General features: G+C 44.6%; 1 long non-coding RNA gene across 1 annotated transcript in view; it reads left to right on the top strand.

Annotated features, from left to right (window-relative positions):
• LOC148392685 (uncharacterized) overlaps positions 1–16,891 on the top strand; it is a 24,080-nt gene extending 7,189 nt beyond the window's left edge. Inside the window, exon 2 of the long non-coding RNA XR_015860660.1 lies at positions 16,743–16,891. This is a non-coding gene — a long non-coding RNA (uncharacterized LOC148392685). The remainder of the gene's footprint in view (positions 1–16,742) is intronic.

Below are 16,891 nucleotides of genomic sequence, written 5' to 3'. Positions count from 1 at the left end.
TTTAGCCTGTTGTTGCTATCGTTTAGCCTGTTGTTGCTCGTTCATGACTGTTTTTGGTGTGGGATTTTGTCGAATAAATTGCCCCCCAAAATGCGACTTATACTCCGGAGCGACTTATATATGTTTTTTTTCACTTTTGGGGCATTTTATGGCTGGTGCGACTTATACTCCGGAGCGACTTATAGTCCGGAAAATACGGTAATTCAAAACCCCCACGAGATTCTGACAACTGTTGGAACTGTGGGAAACGAGGACACTTTGCAAGGGAGTGTCGTTCTGCAAAACAATATCAATCAAAGGGTGCAGGAAGGGGCAGAGGAAAGGCCAAATTCTCAGCATGACTAGATCCCCCCCCTTTGACCTCTGGTGCTCCTATAGAGGAAGAAATAGTAGATGTCCATACAGCATGGGACATTCTGAGTGCATTAAAAGAAAAACCATATGTTACTCTAAACATTGGAGGCAGTGATGTCAAGTTTTTGTGTGATACCGGGGCTTGTAAAACGGTGATAAAAACTAAAGTCCCAAATCTAAAAGCCTCCCAAAATACTATTTGGGTGAAATCTGCTGATGGGCAGGTACACAAGGAGAGTATCTCTAATCCAGTTGAAGTGAGAGATAAGGAAACTGGAAGCATGGTTTCAGTTTCGATTGTCCTATCTCCAAAATGTCCCATAAACCTGCTGGGACGAGATCTGATGACTCGGTTGGGAATTGCAATAATTCCAGTAAAGGATGGCATGCGAGCATGTAGAGTGAGAGATGTGGACTCATATGCTGCACAAGCAGGTGAACAGATTTGCTGCTCCTATGCCATCCCTCCTGAACGAAATCCTAAACTCCCAAGCAGATTGCTGAGTGAAGCTCGAAAACAATTGTCCCAACCTGAATCAGAAATGACTTGTACTGAATTACATGTCACCATGAATATTCTCACTGATCCACAAGATGACTATATTGGAAGTTTTCTCAGTGACACAGAAGTAACTTTAACAATCACTGCTCTGTACACAGATCGCAGGTCATTTGCGGCTGCCGCTGTACTCTTGCCCGCTCCTCAGAAAGACAGATACAAATTGTCGGCTGTACCCCACATCTCATTGTTTAAACCTCACAGTATAACGTGGGCAGATGTGGGTTCCCGAATTAAACTTGCTGGATCTGTGACTGATTATGAGGACAAAGGTGATGGGTGGAGCTACAGTACCAGTTGTGACATGTGGAAGCAAACAGTGTGTGAAGTAGCTGTAGGCAGAGCAGGCGCTTGTGCGCTTCCCTGACTAGTTGACATTTGTTTGAATGAAAAGGAGGAGGGGGAATTGGCTGGGCTTCCTGAAAAACTGTGGACCAAGGGCCCATCTGATGTAGGACTTTTAAAATCCATTTCCCCAGTACAGATCAAACCAAGATCAGAGTGGCGTCCGAGAGTTAAGCAATATCCTTTAAAACAGGAGGCAATAAATGGGATTGCCCCTGTTATAAATGATCTTTTGGCAGGAGGAATCATTAGGGAGTGCTCGGATTCTCCTTGCAACACTCCCATTTTTCCAGTCCAAAAGGCCGACAAAATTAATTGGCGAATGATACAAGATCTACGAGCAGTGAATGATGCAGTGCAAACAAGAGCACCAAATGTGCCTGACCCACACACACTTCTGAACACTTTGAAACCTAATCAGAAGTTTTTCACAGTAATTGATCTCAGCAATGCATTTTTCTCAGTGCCAATTCACCCAGACTCACAGTTTTGGTTCGCTTTTACCTTTAAAGGACAAAGCTATACATACACCAGATTGCCACAAGGATTTGCTGATAGTCCAACTATTTTCAGTCAAGCTATCATGGCCTGTTTGGCTGATTTTCAGATGTCAAACAAAAGCCAACTTCTAGTTTATGTAGATGATCTCCTGGTAGCCTCTGAAACTGAAGCTGCTTGCAAGGCAGACTCCTTAGCATTGTTACACTATCTCTGCAAAACAGGGAATAAAGTGAACAAAAATAAGTTACAATGGGTCCGACAGGAAGTGAACTATTTAGGTCACACTTTGTCGGCTTCTGGAAGACAGATACAAAGTACCAGAAAGCAGATTATTTCAGATGCACCGAAACCTGAAACAAAAAAACAAATGATGTCATTTTTGGGGCTCTGCAATTACTGCAGAGCATGGATCCCACATTATGCGGAGAAAACACAACCGCTGCTGGATATTGTGCATGGAGTTCCCATGACAATGACAGAAAAAATCATGTGGACACCAGCAGCGGATGATGCTTTTGTAGCGCTGAAACAGGCTCTGGTAGAAACCACAACTCTTATCTTGCCAGACTACAATAAAACCTTTGTGCAAACAGCAGACTGCAGGAATGGTTTTATGACCTCAGTGTTGCTGCAGGGTCATGGCAACAAACTAAGACCAATTGCATTCTATTCAAAAAAACTGGATCCAGTGGCTCTGTCTTTGCCAGACTGTGTTCAAGCAGTATGCGCGGCAGCGCTTGCAGTGAGACAATCTGCAGATGTGGTGCTCTTTCACAAAATGGAGCTGCTAGTTCCACATGCTGTAGATGTGTTGCTGCTGCAAAGCAAAATGAACTTTTTGTCACCAGCCAGACATCTGTCCTACACTGCTATACTTCTGTCACAACCACACATCGTGATAAAGAGGTGCACAGTCCTTAACCCAGCAACGTTGATTCCGTTGCCAGGGGATGGAACACCACATAACTGTTTGGATGCTACAGAACATCTACAGCTGCCCAGAGAAGATTTAAGTGACACGCCGCTTGATAAAGGGGAAAAGTGGTTTGTGGATGGATCATGTTCAAAGGATCCTAAAGGAAACAATCAAAGTGGTTATGCAATTGTGAAATTGCCAAACCAGATTGTTGAAGCAGAGAAGCTTCCATACACCAGGTCAGCACAGGCTGCTGAGCTGATTGCTCTAACAAGAGCTTGTCAATTAGCGGAAGATAAGGAAGTCACTGTATACACAGACAGTCAGTATGCGTTTTCTACTCTGTTCTATTTTGCGAAACAATGGGAGCGCAGAGGTATGACAACATCAACCGGTAAGCCGGTTACCCATGCCTCCTTGTTAAAAGACTTGTTGCAGGCCATTCTTTTACCTGCTAAACTAGCTGTGTGTAAATGTGCTGCTCACACCACAGGCAGGGATGAAGTCTCAAATGGAAACAGATTAGCAGACAAAATTGCAAAAGAAGCAGCTGCAGGGAGACATGGCCATGAATTTTTTTTAATGGGTTCAGAGGACACACAACTCATAGATAAGACTATACTGGCAGATATGCAGGGCAATGCTCCAATGGTGGCGAAACGAATGTGGACGACAAAAGGTGCAATAGTGGATACAGATAATATCCACCGCATCAATGACAAACCTGTTTTACCAAAATCACTTTTTAAGGCAGCAGCGCTTGCGACACATGGGCTTTGCCATGTGTCGACAGGAGGGATGAAGACCATCATAGATCAACAATTCACTACCTTTGGTTTAGATGCTTACTTAAAAAAATTTTGTAAAGCATGTCCTGTTTGTGTGAAACATAATCCACAAGGAAACATGGGACCTAAGAGAGGCTCATTTCCAAAACCCTCTTATCCATTTCAAATCATGCATATGGATTTCATTGAACTCACACAAAGTGGACCTCACAAATACTGCCTAGTGATGATTGATGCATTTTCCAAATGGGTGGAAATAGTTCCATCTAAACGCACAGATGCCTTAACAGTGGCAAAAGCCATCTGCAAAACCATCATACCAACTCATGGCATCCCCCAAACCATTTACAGTGACAATGGTCCACACTTTGTGAACCAAGTTGTGCAGAACATGGCTGTACACCTTGGAATAACGTTAAAAAACCACTGTGCTTGGCATCCTTCGAGCGCAGGCCTGGTTGAACGGGCAAACTTTAGCATCAAAAGCAGGTTGAAAAAATGCATGGAAACAACAGGCAGACCTTGGCCAGAGTGCCTCGACTTAGTGAAGCTTTATATGAGAATTACTCCCACTTCAGAAGGACTAACACCTTTTGAAATCATACATGGGAGACCATATAGACTACCAGTGTTCCCTGCAGATTTGCAAAAAGCAGATGAAGAACAGACCTTGGCAGATTATCTAATCAGGACGGTCAAACTGAAAGATGTGTCAAATGCAAATTTACTGCCGCCTGATCTCTCTCCCTCACAGGTGGACAACCCCATCAATCCAGGAGACTGGGTCCACATCAAGGTCATCAAAAGAAAGAACTGGGCCAGCCCACGGTGGGAGGGACCGTTTCAAGTTTTGCTTGCTACTCCCACGGCGATTAAAATTTCTCAACGGCCCAGCTGGATTCACCTCAGCCACTGCAAGTTGCAGAAAGTGCTGGACCCCTAATTCGGAGTGGTGGGGAAGGCTAACTACAAAGGGGCCCCATCGTTTAGGGTGAGGCGTCTCAATGTTGGTGAAGAATCCATCGATCCCCACTCCGCTAGGCGAGGGGATGTCCCGGTGTCTCTGCCATCCTAGTAGCAACGGGGCTCCATATGCCAGATGGATCCTCTGCTGCGTTGTGGTTGGAGCGTGCTATGGTCTATTGACTCATCTGAACAGACCAAATGACAATGTTGCCCGTGGTAAACGATGGTCACATGATGAGAACTTTGAGGACTGGTCATGGGACCCCAGAAACCCATACGAAACCAACACTTGGTACCAGTATGTCAGGTTCACTGTGAGAGCTCACACACAGGAGGGATGCTATGTGTGTTCGAAACTCCCCCCTTCCTCCACGCAAGTTCGCTTGGAGGCCAGAGCAATGAATGTCACTGAAGCAAAATGTATGGCATCCATGGGAGGAGTTGGATATCAACACCGTGCCGTCGCAGTCAAGGATGCCGACCCTTACCGCCCTGGGCTTGCTGACGGTGCCTGTGATCAGCTATTCTGGACAAATCTCAATGTGACTGTTAAAGGACGAACAATACCACAAGTGGCCTACACAGAGAGACCAGCTGGAGTGAATTACACATGTTACATCCAAGGTAACAAGACCCACGTCTGCATTAACGACGACTACTCTCCAGGAGGAAACTGGATGGGAGCTCTGGACATCACCGATGAGTGTCAAGATAAGAGAGCCATTTCAGGTGGTGAGGGCTCTCCAACCAACATGGCTACACCATCGAATGGAACATACTTCATTCAGAATGGCTGGTGGCTTTGTGGTCACAAGGTTTATCCGATGCTGCCCGCTAACTGGACAGGAGTGTGTGCACCAGTGTGGGTGACAGACCACACCTACAGGATACGACACCATTTGTTGACAGGAGCACATAACTCTACTGGACGTCGACGCAGGGCAGTTGCAACCTTTGACCCTCATGACCCTGTCTGGGGTGCAAACGTTCCAGATGACCATAAAGTATTGTCCGTCGGAGACAAAGTTGTCCTTGCGCTCTTTCCTCAGATTGGGGTTGGGAAACTATCGCTCTTCATCGAGACACTGAACTATCGTTTTCAATCCTTTGTGAATCTCTCACTGCAAGTCAACGATGGACAAAATAGAGAGATTCAGGCTATTAGACTGATGGTCTTGCAAAACAGGATGGTTCTGGACTTGTTGACGGCAGCGCAAGGTGGTGTGTGCCACATCATTGGGACTTCCTGTTGCACATACATACCAGGAGAAAATGACACCCAGATAAACGACGCCATGAATTCGCTGAAGAACTTGCAGCAGGCCATGTCTAAAGACAAGGTCCCACATCAGTTTGATTTCTTTTCATGGCTATTCTCTGGCAACTGGTGGCAACTGCTGTTGAAATTGCTCTCTCCTGTGCTTGTTGTGCTGGTGGTGTTGTGCTTGTTTACGACCTGCGTTATCCCATGTTTGAAGTCTGCTGTGTCGAAGTTTATGTCCTCTACTGTAGCCCAGGTTCATATACAACTTCTTAGAGATGACGGATGTGATGACGATAATGAAACGTGGATTGCGTAGATGCTGTTCTGTTGAGCATGTTTTACAGAAACTTGATGATTTGACCATCGAAAATGCTTCGCAAGTGATGGATACAATGATGTACTGTTTCTGTGTTTTTCTTTTTATTTTTTTTATTATTGATAGCATTCTGGTCGCCTGTGGCAACGGGGCCGTGTAAGAATTTTCCTGCTAATAACATCTGGCCAGCAGGTTTTTCGCTTACACAATAAGTTTGATTTGGGGTATTGAGGTAATGCCTCATCTTCACTGGAAAGTGTTGCTATAATTGTTTGTTGTTTTTATTTTTACCATTCTGCTTTCTTCATTATACGTATATATGTTTTTTTTTACTTGTCTTTGTTGTTTGGGGTAGCATAATCATATGATAAATCAGGAGGGAGATGTTAGGGTTTTCCAGGTTATCTTTATCATAGGATTATGTTGGAATGCAACAGGTAATAAATACCTTACCTTGTCCTCCTTATCACAAGGTCGTAAAACATCCCCTGACATGTTTAGGCTAGAGGACAAGGGCTTTAGCCACTTTACCCAAACCCCCACTCTGTTTCTCTTAATAAATATCCCCTCGCAGGAACGAGGGTTCAGACTTCATTCTGGAGTGAGTGAACTCTCCACCTGCAGGTGTCTAAAAAGACTTACTTGTCTCCCGTGTGGTTCTTGCAAAATATTGTTTGAGTGAGCAAATCTCTAACACCAGAGGAAGAGCAGCAGGAGGAAAATGTTAGAAAAATTGTATATACCGTATTTGCCGGTGTATAAGTCGACTCGGTGTATAAGTCGACCCCCTAAAATTCGACGGAAATTTACGATTTTATGATATATCCTTTGTATAAGTCGAGCTCAATTGTTGCATTATATTAAACTTCAAAATTCAATCAGAAATATGCGAAATTTATTGACGAAATGTGTTCAAATTCCGGGAGGCCGTGCGCATGCGCAGTGGCAGGAAATAGCTCCAGCCGAGCGGATCGGCTGTTTATAAGCACCGCGGAGGAGATCGCAGAGCCTCATTCGACTTCCAGCGGCCGGCGAGCTCGCGCACGCCGCCCGGCACCACCGGGAGGCCGGAAATAGCTTCAAGCCGAGCGGATCGGCACTTTATAAGCACCGCGGAGGAGATCGCGGAGCCTCATTCGACTTCCAGCGGCCAGCGCACTCACGCACGCCGCCTGGCACCACCGGGAGGCCGTGCGCACGCGCCAAGTGGCCGGAAATAGCTCCCGCCGAGCGGATCAGCTCTTTAGAAGCACCGGGAGGAGTTCGCGTAGCCTCATTCGACTTCCAGCAGCCGGCGAGCTCGCGCACGCCGCCCGGCACATCCGGGAGGCCGTGCGCACGCGCCAAGTGGCCGAAAATAACTCCCGCCGAGCGGATCGGCTGTTTGTAAGCACCGCGGAGGAGATCGCGGAGCCTCATTCGACTTCCAGTGGCCGGCGAGCTCACGCACGCCGCCCGGCACATCCGGGAGGCCGTGCGCACGCGCCAAGTGGCCGAAAATAGCTCCCGCCAAGCGGATCGGTACTTTATAAGCACCGCGGATGAAATCGCGGAGCCTCATTCGACTTCCAGCGGGCCGCGCACTCGCGCACGCCGCCCGGTTCAAATTTTCTAAGTGCAACGCACAATGAGATGCATGAGAAACGGCCTTGGTTACCATCACATTTGAAGCGATGAATACGAAGTTAAATTTTATGACTCGGTGTATAAGTCGAGGTCGATTTTTTTCGGTCGATTTTGGATTGAAAAAGGTCGACCAATACACCGGCAAATACGGTTATCATGCGTTCTCTAATGAGTACTTATTCATAATTTTACTGCTCAGTATGCTTGCTGCTTTGCCTTGCCGATTCTTATCTTGTGCAACAGAACAGAAGGATTACGGCTGGGTCAGGGGCGAGATGACGGTTGTGTCAAACAAGATACTGCTGACATCTCAGCGTCCACCAGAACAGATCGTGAAAACAATACGTCAAACGATGCGTCATGAACCTTCTGATCTTCCTTAAAGAACGTCACTTTCTCTTTTTATCCAAGAAAGTTCTGATATAGCCATATCTGCACGCAACACTTTGTGCATTACTTTTTGTTTCTTACGAGACGAAGCCCGCAATCTTTTTTCCCCCTCACCCTCAGGGGCTAATCGTCTCACACTGTGGGTAGGGCGTTCCAAATAAAAAGAGCGAGGAGTGCAAACAGATTTTTAGTGTAGTCAGATTGTAGAAAGCAATCTGTATCTCACTCCTCGTGAGAAAACTCAATATTCTGCCTCACTTGTGTTTGTCTGCTGATCCTTTTCTTTTATACAGATATTCAGTTAGCACTTTGAACCTGACAGAAAACAACCAAGAACCCGGCCAAAAGTGATCGCCAAGGCCGAAAGACGGGATGGAAGACTACAGCCTCCACACACACCGAATCGCCCATAATCAGCACCCACCCCCACGGAACCAGCTCTCACAGAACCAGAACCCACTCCCATGAAATCAAACTCTCCTGCAAACTTGCCACACCCCCTGACTCATCACCCATCAAACTCGGCCCACACTGGCATGTGCAACTGAATATAAGCTGACCAAAGAACCTTGAACGTTGCCTTTTCTGAATGGAGACTTTCTGCTCTTGAGCATGGTCGCACGAAAGGCCCAGCGCTGTATTGTACTTTCCTGAAAACAGAGCTTTCTTAACAAGAATTTTGATTGAACTCAACCAACCTGTGTAAGTCTAAATTTTGTTTCGGTGTCTTAGCCTTTTCCTAAAACTGAAGAAATAAAACGAGCATGCGGTGAGTAAATTGGATAACAGGTGATTGGCTATAGCTTTTGACGCGCGCTTCCCAAATTGTGGACCAAATCCAACAGTACATGGGTAGCTTCCACTGGTTGTAATGTAGAAAAAATGTGTGAGTTGCCATTGCTGACATTACCGTGTGTTTACTTGATTGTTTTTTTTTGTCTCGTATATTATGTGTATTGCTGTGTGTTTGTTCCTGTCAGAACTTTGTTGTGTATGTTATTGAAGCTTAATAGGAAAAAAAGCTATTTTGCTGACAAAAACAGAATAAGACATCCCCAATACCAAAAAAATGAGTGTTAGTCACCTAAATGTTAAACAGAGGCTGTGATGTACCGAAATCAAATTTCTTGAATCTTGAAATACAAAGCAACAAAGCGACACAAACCGTCACCCCTGGATAGCCAGCGGACTTTGTTGTGCAGCAGGAGATCGGCATATTCACTGTCAACTTCATCTAGCAATTCATGGAACTGGTGGTGGTTTAATGCTCTTGGTGGGAATGTTTACGCACACTGCGCCTCTTGGTGCAATATGCAATGGAATGCAAGCAAATTTCGATCCAATCCTTTCTGTCGTAAAGTCACAAACTTTTGCGACCCTCTCATACTTGGTGCGCCGTCTGTAGTGACTGAAATCAGGTGCCTAGTGTGTATCTCTGTCATTTAAACACTGCAGCACAGCCTCGCAGATGGTCTCCCCCCCGTGTTTGGCCTTTTAGTGGTATCGATTTCTTCGTGCGGCCCATTAGAGTTCACGTACCTGCATAGCAGAGCTGTCTGTTCAATATCTGTCACATCACACGACTCATCATAGGCAATGGAGAAAGCTGGAACTGAATTGATGTCCTTGATTTGCTGATCGGAGATATTGTTTGCCATTCAAATTACCATTTCCTTCACTGTTTTTGCAGAGAGAGGCATGTCTTTAATTTTCTGAATGATCTCGGTTTTGTTTTTGAAGTCCGAAAATAGGCACTCTGATACTTTAACGAATGAATCCTTCATGTACTCGCCATCGGTGAATGGTGTCCACGCTTTATTATCTCCCGGGCTGCAACAAAACTTGCCGCAGTAGTAGAGTTTGGAGATGCAATCCACTTCTTGAAACAGTTTTTTTCATTCCTCAAATTGCACCTTTCCTCTCAGTTCCAACTGGCTCTGCAGCAAATTTAGCATGCTTTAGCTGAAAATGTTGCTCCAAATTGCTTTTCTTGTTATATTTGACAACTTCTCATTGCAAATCAAACATTCAGGCAATCCTTCAGCATTGGCAATGAAAGCAAATCGTTGAGTCCATTCTTAATTAAAGTCTCTGTTCTCATCAGCAATCTTTGCCTTTTGAATCCAAGGCCCGTCACTCACACAGCTGTTTTTTTACAATTCGCCTGTGCTGTGTCGCTTGCTATGACGCAATTTTGCGCCGTTCTGAAATTTGGTATTTCTAATATATTTACAACTACCGTATTTTCCGGACTATAATGCGCACCTAAAAACCTCAAATTTTCTCAAAAGACAACAATGTGCCTTATATATGGACCAAATTCCGGCCCGCGGGCAAAATGCGGCCCGCGTCTAAATTTAAACTGACCTGAAACATTGTATCATAAAATGAATCATAAGTGGCCCGCTGAAGACTATGAATCATCAATCAAAAAGACTATGATCATTATTTTGTTATTATAAAGCAATTTGTTGCGTCTGAAGTTGAAATAGAAGAGATAAAATTAAGAATGATTTGATTTGGATTAAAAATCTGACATGATGCAACCTGGCCTGTTTACTGCAGTCACAAACTCCAATATCACCCTTCTTATTCATACAACAATAACAACAATAAAGCAAACTTAATACAGCTAATAAAAAATTCATTCAACTTTCATAAAATTGTTAATTTGTTATTAGTTTAATCTTTAACTTTTCTGGTAGTGCAATTGACAACAGATTCTCATTTGCAATATCAACCTATCTGCAAAGGATATAGTAAAGGATATACAGTGGAGCCTCGGTTTTCGAACACAATCCGTTCCAGAAGGCTGTTCGAGAAGTGAATCTTTCGAATTCCGAATCATATTTTCCCAGTACAAATAATGGAAAAAAAAATTATCCATACCAAGCCAAAAACAAAACCCCTTTTTTAAGCATTTTTTCATTTACGCATTTTTGTCCAATCTCGCAACTGCCACGCACCGCCGAACGCGCAACCGTATCGCGTGGCTGACCGCGCAACTGCACCGCGCTGGTCGCATTATTGTGACAGAGCCGTCGCTGAAATTTAGAAAATATTTTTAAAGTCCTGCTGTACTTTCCAAAATTTAAGTGGACATCAGTGCGTAGGGAGCTTAATTTTGTCCGATCGCGCAACTGCAGCGCACCGCCGAACGCTTAACCGTTGCGCGCCGCCCACCGTGCAACTGCACCGCGCTGGTCGCATTATTGTGACAGAGCGGTCGCTAAAATTTAGAAAATATTTTCAAAGTCCTAATGTACTTTTCAAAATTTAAATGGACCTTAGTGCGTAGGGAGGTTAATTTGGTCCGATCGCGCAACCGCAGCGCGCCGGGCACTCAGTGTCTCATTGTTTTTGGAGCGTCTTTGTGTTTTGGGATGGCTTTACTGCTCCCAGTTGCTTCCTTTGGAGGCATGATTAGAGTTGATGCAATCCTCAGAGTAACGAGAACGTAGTAACAAACAGAGTCAGTTGGCATGCGGGTCCTCTCGGCTCATCCTGCGAGGTTCGACAACCGAATTTCGTCCGACATCCGAAGCAGAAAAATCTCGAATTTTTTGTTCGAATACCGATTTGTTCGAGAACCGGGACGTTCAAACACCGAGGCTCCACTGTAGTTACATATTTACAAGTTCATTCACAATGGTAATGGTTCATGGAATGTCGGTGCGAATGGTCGGCCCCTATACAGGACTGTCTCAGAAAATTAATGCATTAATGGTGCACCTTATATATGGACAAAGTTTTAAAATGGGCCATTTATTGAAAGTGCACCTTATAGTCCGGTGCGCCTTATAGTCCGGAAAATATGGTACATACATTTTCTACAGCATAAGAATGTTTGTGTCATGATTACCATCTAAAAACCATATTTAAAAAAAACAAAACAAAAAAAACATATTTTTCCATTTTCACGCATTTTTGCAAGAGCTCCAGGGAGCCGCTAGGGGTGTGCTAAAGAGCCACACGCGGCTCTGGAGCCGCGGGTTGCCGACCTCTGCATACAAGTGTGCGTATTTAAAAATGAAGCTGGAGCAAAACTGAGTTTGGTATTCACATTTTTATGACCAGTAATGGTCATCAATTAAACCCATCGAAGTCCTCATCCTCTGTTTCCGAACTGAATAGCAGCGCTAAATCTCTAACAGACATGCTAGGTTCACTTTCCGTGCCGTTTGGCTCCTCGGATATGATGCCGGCTTTTACGGAAGCTCAAACAGTACCAGCAGACATGTTAGCCCAAGCATCCACAATCCATTCGCAAATTGTGGCGTAACTCGCCTTCCACTCTTAGTGAAACCATGCTCTCCATCGGTCATCCATCGCTCCCACGCCGCTCGCAGCTTTACTTTTAACAGCCGGTTCACATTGATGTCCAGCGGTTGGCGTTTCTAACCCTAACCCCCCCGGAATGACAGCAAGCTCAGCGTTCATTTGCTTCACTTGTTTTTTCACATCGGCTGTGAGATGGGCACACATAGAGTCACAGATCAACAGTGATGGTGATGCGTGGAAAAAAACACCTGGTCTCCGTACATACACCTCCCTCAGCCACTCAGTCATCATTTCCTAATCCATCCAGCCCTTTTCATTTGCCTTAATGATGGCTCCTGCTGGAAACTTCTCTTTAGGCAAAGTCTTTCTCTTAAAAATCACCATAGGCGGCAGTTTCTGTCCATTAGCATGGCAGTCAAGCACAACAGTGAAAGAAGACTTTTCGTATCCCGTTGTGCGTATCGCTATCATCTTGGTCCCTTTCTTATCCACAGTGTGATTCACCGGGATGTCGAAAGTGAGCGACACCTCGTCCATGTTGGTGATGTGGCTGGGCTGGATGTGTTTGTCGGCGATGCGTTTGCTGCAGTAGGAGCGGGAGATGGCCAGCGTTTCATTATAATCCGCTGGAAGTTGCTGCGCCAACGTAGTCCTGGTCCGGATGGAAAAATGGCACCATTTCATGAAACGAAAGCACAAAGACGGACCTCCTTGACAATGTTCAATTTTCATTTCTTCTGCTAGCATTGCTGCTTTTAGTCGAATGGTGACTGTCGAAACGCTTCTCCCACTCGTTCTTTGCTTGATGATCGACTGTCCGAGTCTTTCCTCCAACTCGGGCCACCTCGCCTTACGTCCGCGGAAACTCAGCTGCGTCTTCTTGACCTGTTGGAGCTCGTTTTCCAGCTTCCTTCACTTGTGAACAATTGATTCGTTGATTTCAAATTCTCTCGCAGCTGCTCAATTTCCATGCTCCTCCGCGTAGCTGATGGCCTTCAGTTTGAACTGTGCTTGATAACCGTGTCTCTTTGCCATTTTCACTGTTGTTATAACAACGATGTTTTGCATGACGCATGTACCTGTTCTTTTATATAAAATCCACGCCCACACTTCCCCCTTAAAGTTCTCATGGCATTCTCTACTACGTCCGCCTTACAACAACACACACAGAGGGTGGGGCATACTGCAAATCCACGCCCATAATTCTCCCTTTAATGTTTTCATGGCGCTTTTTAATACGTCTGCCTCACAACAACAACACACATAGGGACCATTGCATGATAGGTTGCGCCGCACATTTTGAAGAAAATCTAAGATTTTTATCCGCACCTAATAAACGTGAAAATACGGTGTCACGAATAAACAGCCAGAGCAAATATCTTACAGAGACAGCCTTTCAATAAATGAATTCTTGGTGTTAATAAGCTTTAACAAATTGTTATAGGATTTCAGATCATTCTTCTAATGCAGAAAGTTTGGTCTTGTTTTACAGAATTTGTGTATGTATTGTTTGGCCAACAAAATAATCTTGTTAATATAATATCCGGTTGAAAAAGGTCACTTCCGGTTTGATTTGGGTCACTTCTGGTCTATTTGGGTCACTTCCGGTTTGATTAGAGGCACTCCCGGTCTAGCTGAGGTCACTTCCGGTTTATTTGGGGTCACTTCCGGTCTATTTGGGTCACTTCCGGTTTGATTAGAGGCACTCCCGGTCTAGCTGAGGTCACTTCCGGTTTATTTGGGGTCACTTCCGGTTTAAAAAGGTCACTTCCGGCTTAAAAAGGTCACTTCCAGTTTACCCAAGGTCACTTCCTGTTCACCTAAGGGCACTTCCGGTTTGATTTGGGGCACTTCTGGTTCATTCTGGGTTCATTGGGGGCACAGGGTCAATCCAAGATGGCCGCCACACTGGAAGTGGGGGTCAAGGGTTGAATTGTGAAAGCATAGTGGAAGTGGGGGTGAAGGGGGTGAATATGGTAAGCATAAGGTGAATAAAGTTGGAATGGGTTGAACCGGTTGAAAAATGTAGAAATTAGAAGGGAAAAACTAAATTTTTGGAAAATTTGGTGTGAATTTCAAAATTGAAAATTTGAAAATGTTGGTAAGTGGGAAGGTGTGGCTATGATGAATATGCAGACATAGTAACTGTCGAACATTATGCAAATGTCTGTAGTGTAAATGAGCCAAGTACACTGAAGGAAGCAATGATGAGCTCTAATGCTAAGGAATGGAAGGAAGCAGCTGATTCGGAGTATGAGTCCCTGCTTGAAAATGATACTTGGGACTTAGTGGAATTGCCAAAAGACAGAAAGCCAATAGGTTCGAGATGGGTGTTCAAAGTCAAGCACCATAGTGATGGAGAAGTGGAGAGATACAAGTGTAGACTTGTTGCCAAGGGTTACTCACAGTATGGCGCTGACTAGGATGAAACTTTCTCACCTGTTGTACGATTCAGCTCAATTCATACATTGCTGTCCTTTGCTGTTCAGAATAACATGCATGTACACCAGATGGATGTCGCTACTGCATTTCTAAAAGGACATCTCGAGGAGGAAATCCACATGGAGCAATCAGACGGGTATGTCAAACCAGGCCAAGAGCACTTGGTGCGCAAGCTGAAAAAGTCAATCTACGGCCTTCAGCAGTCACCTGGCTGCTGGAGTAAGACTTTCACAGAGTTCATGAAAGATCTTGGTTTCAATCAGAGCACATCAGACCCCTGTGTGTTCGTGAGAGCTCGACAGGGGCTAAAGATATTAGCCGTTTATGTTGATGATCTGATTCTGATCACAGAGTCACTGCAGAGCAAGAGTGAGTTGAAAGTTGCTCTGAAAAAAAGATACAAGATGAAAGACATGGGTGAGTTGTCTAACATACTGGGCTTCTCAGTGATTCAAGACAAGACAAACATCTGTGTGTGTCTTCATCAAAAGCATTACATTGAAGCCATTCTTCAGAAATATGGGATGGATAAAGGCAATCCGGTCACAACCCCAGCTGATGCAAATGTGAAGTTGCAGAAAAATGATGATGTCTGTTGTCATGTAACATGGGGAGAAAAGATGGTGCAAATGGTGAATATGGATTGTTCACAGGAATAAATTGGTAGAGTTGAAATTACAAATTTTAGCGGCAGATGGTACAAATTTGAATTAAGGATTACTGAATAAATTGGCAGAGCTGAAATTCCAAATTTGTCCAAAAGATGGCGCCAGACCGAAACATGAGACCAAAAAGGGGCCAAAATAAGCTAAGCTAGTTAAAATAGAAATAAAACAGGAACACGGTGTCGGATTGTGAGTCACGCATGGAAGCACAAATGTGATTTTCACTTTTTGATTTCTTTGCTTGGCTAAAAATGTATTCTGTAACAGTTTAAAGCAATATTGTTAGTCAATTCGATCAAGGGGCCCGCCACTGTGAGAATAGTGGCGTGACATAAATTGTTTGGAGAACCACACAAATGTGATTTTTACTTTTTGATTTCTTTGCTTGGCTAAAAATGTATTCTGTAACAGCTTAAAGCAATATTGTTAGTCAATTTGATCAAGGGGCCCGCCACTGTGAGAATAGTGGCGTGACATAAATTGTTTGGAGAACCACACAAATGTGATTTTTACTTTTTGATTTCTTTGCTTGGCTAAAAATGTATTCTGTAACAGCTTAAAGCAATATTGTTAGTCAATTCGATCGAGGGGCCCGCCACTGTGAGAATAGTGGCGTGACATAAATTGTTTAAAGAAATAGATCAAAGGTTTGGATTTTTATTTCAGAGTTAATTGAAGTGTAACTTTAAAGAGTTATCCTCATGAAACAGGAAGTGAAGAAAAGAGGAAGTGAAAGGTTTTACCAGGGGCTAGCTGTACATTTGGTGGAAAGTAATGCGTGGTCAGGGCGGAAACAGCTGCTGAAAGGCAACAGGTGTACGGGCGTGGGAAACTGACCAATCTTACCCTATGGGAGCGTGGGAAACTGGGCAATCTTATCCTATAGGGGCGTGGGAAACTGGGCAATCTTACCCTATAGGGAGGGTATAGGTACCAGAAGAAAGAAAGGGGGGGGGGGGGGGGGACAGAGAAGTCTATAAAAATACCTGCAGGGGCAGCTACGGGGCTTTTCCCCCCAAAGAGCGCTCATACGTGAAGAAGCCCGAAGGAGTTTCAAGATTCAAGACAAACGAATCCCTGAGGTCTTAACAAAGACATCTAAAAATATCCGTAACATAATAAGAACTTCAAACAGTAGCGGGGAGCCATCAATACGATGCGGTCACTTCGAAGTCTTGCCTCGAATTGAGTTACTCGGCTCGAGCTTCGGGTGACTTGAGAGGGATTGCCGTCGTACAGAAATTAGATTGATTCCGGTGGAGTTAATTTAACTCGGGTGGTTAGATTACGGACGAATCTCCGAACCCGGCTAAGACAAACCCGTAACAGGTGTTGTGCTCGATTTGGTTCCCCCGTGAGATTTTGTTCCCCCTGCCGCGGGAGCGCGCACAGCTTGTTTGGAAAGCGAAAAACCGATGCCGTACGGCGTCGTACGGCGTCAGCACTATGTTGTTTTCAATAAAAACATGAAGAACTCA

Source organism: Syngnathus floridae, chromosome 10 (genome assembly GCF_059516105.1).
Source record: "Syngnathus floridae isolate MCC-2025c chromosome 10, RoL_Sflo_1.0, whole genome shotgun sequence".
In the NCBI taxonomy this organism is placed as follows: domain Eukaryota; kingdom Metazoa; phylum Chordata; class Actinopteri; order Syngnathiformes; family Syngnathidae; genus Syngnathus; species Syngnathus floridae.
The sequence above is the reverse complement of the archived record's forward strand: the minus strand, read 5'-3'. Positions and strand labels throughout refer to the sequence as shown.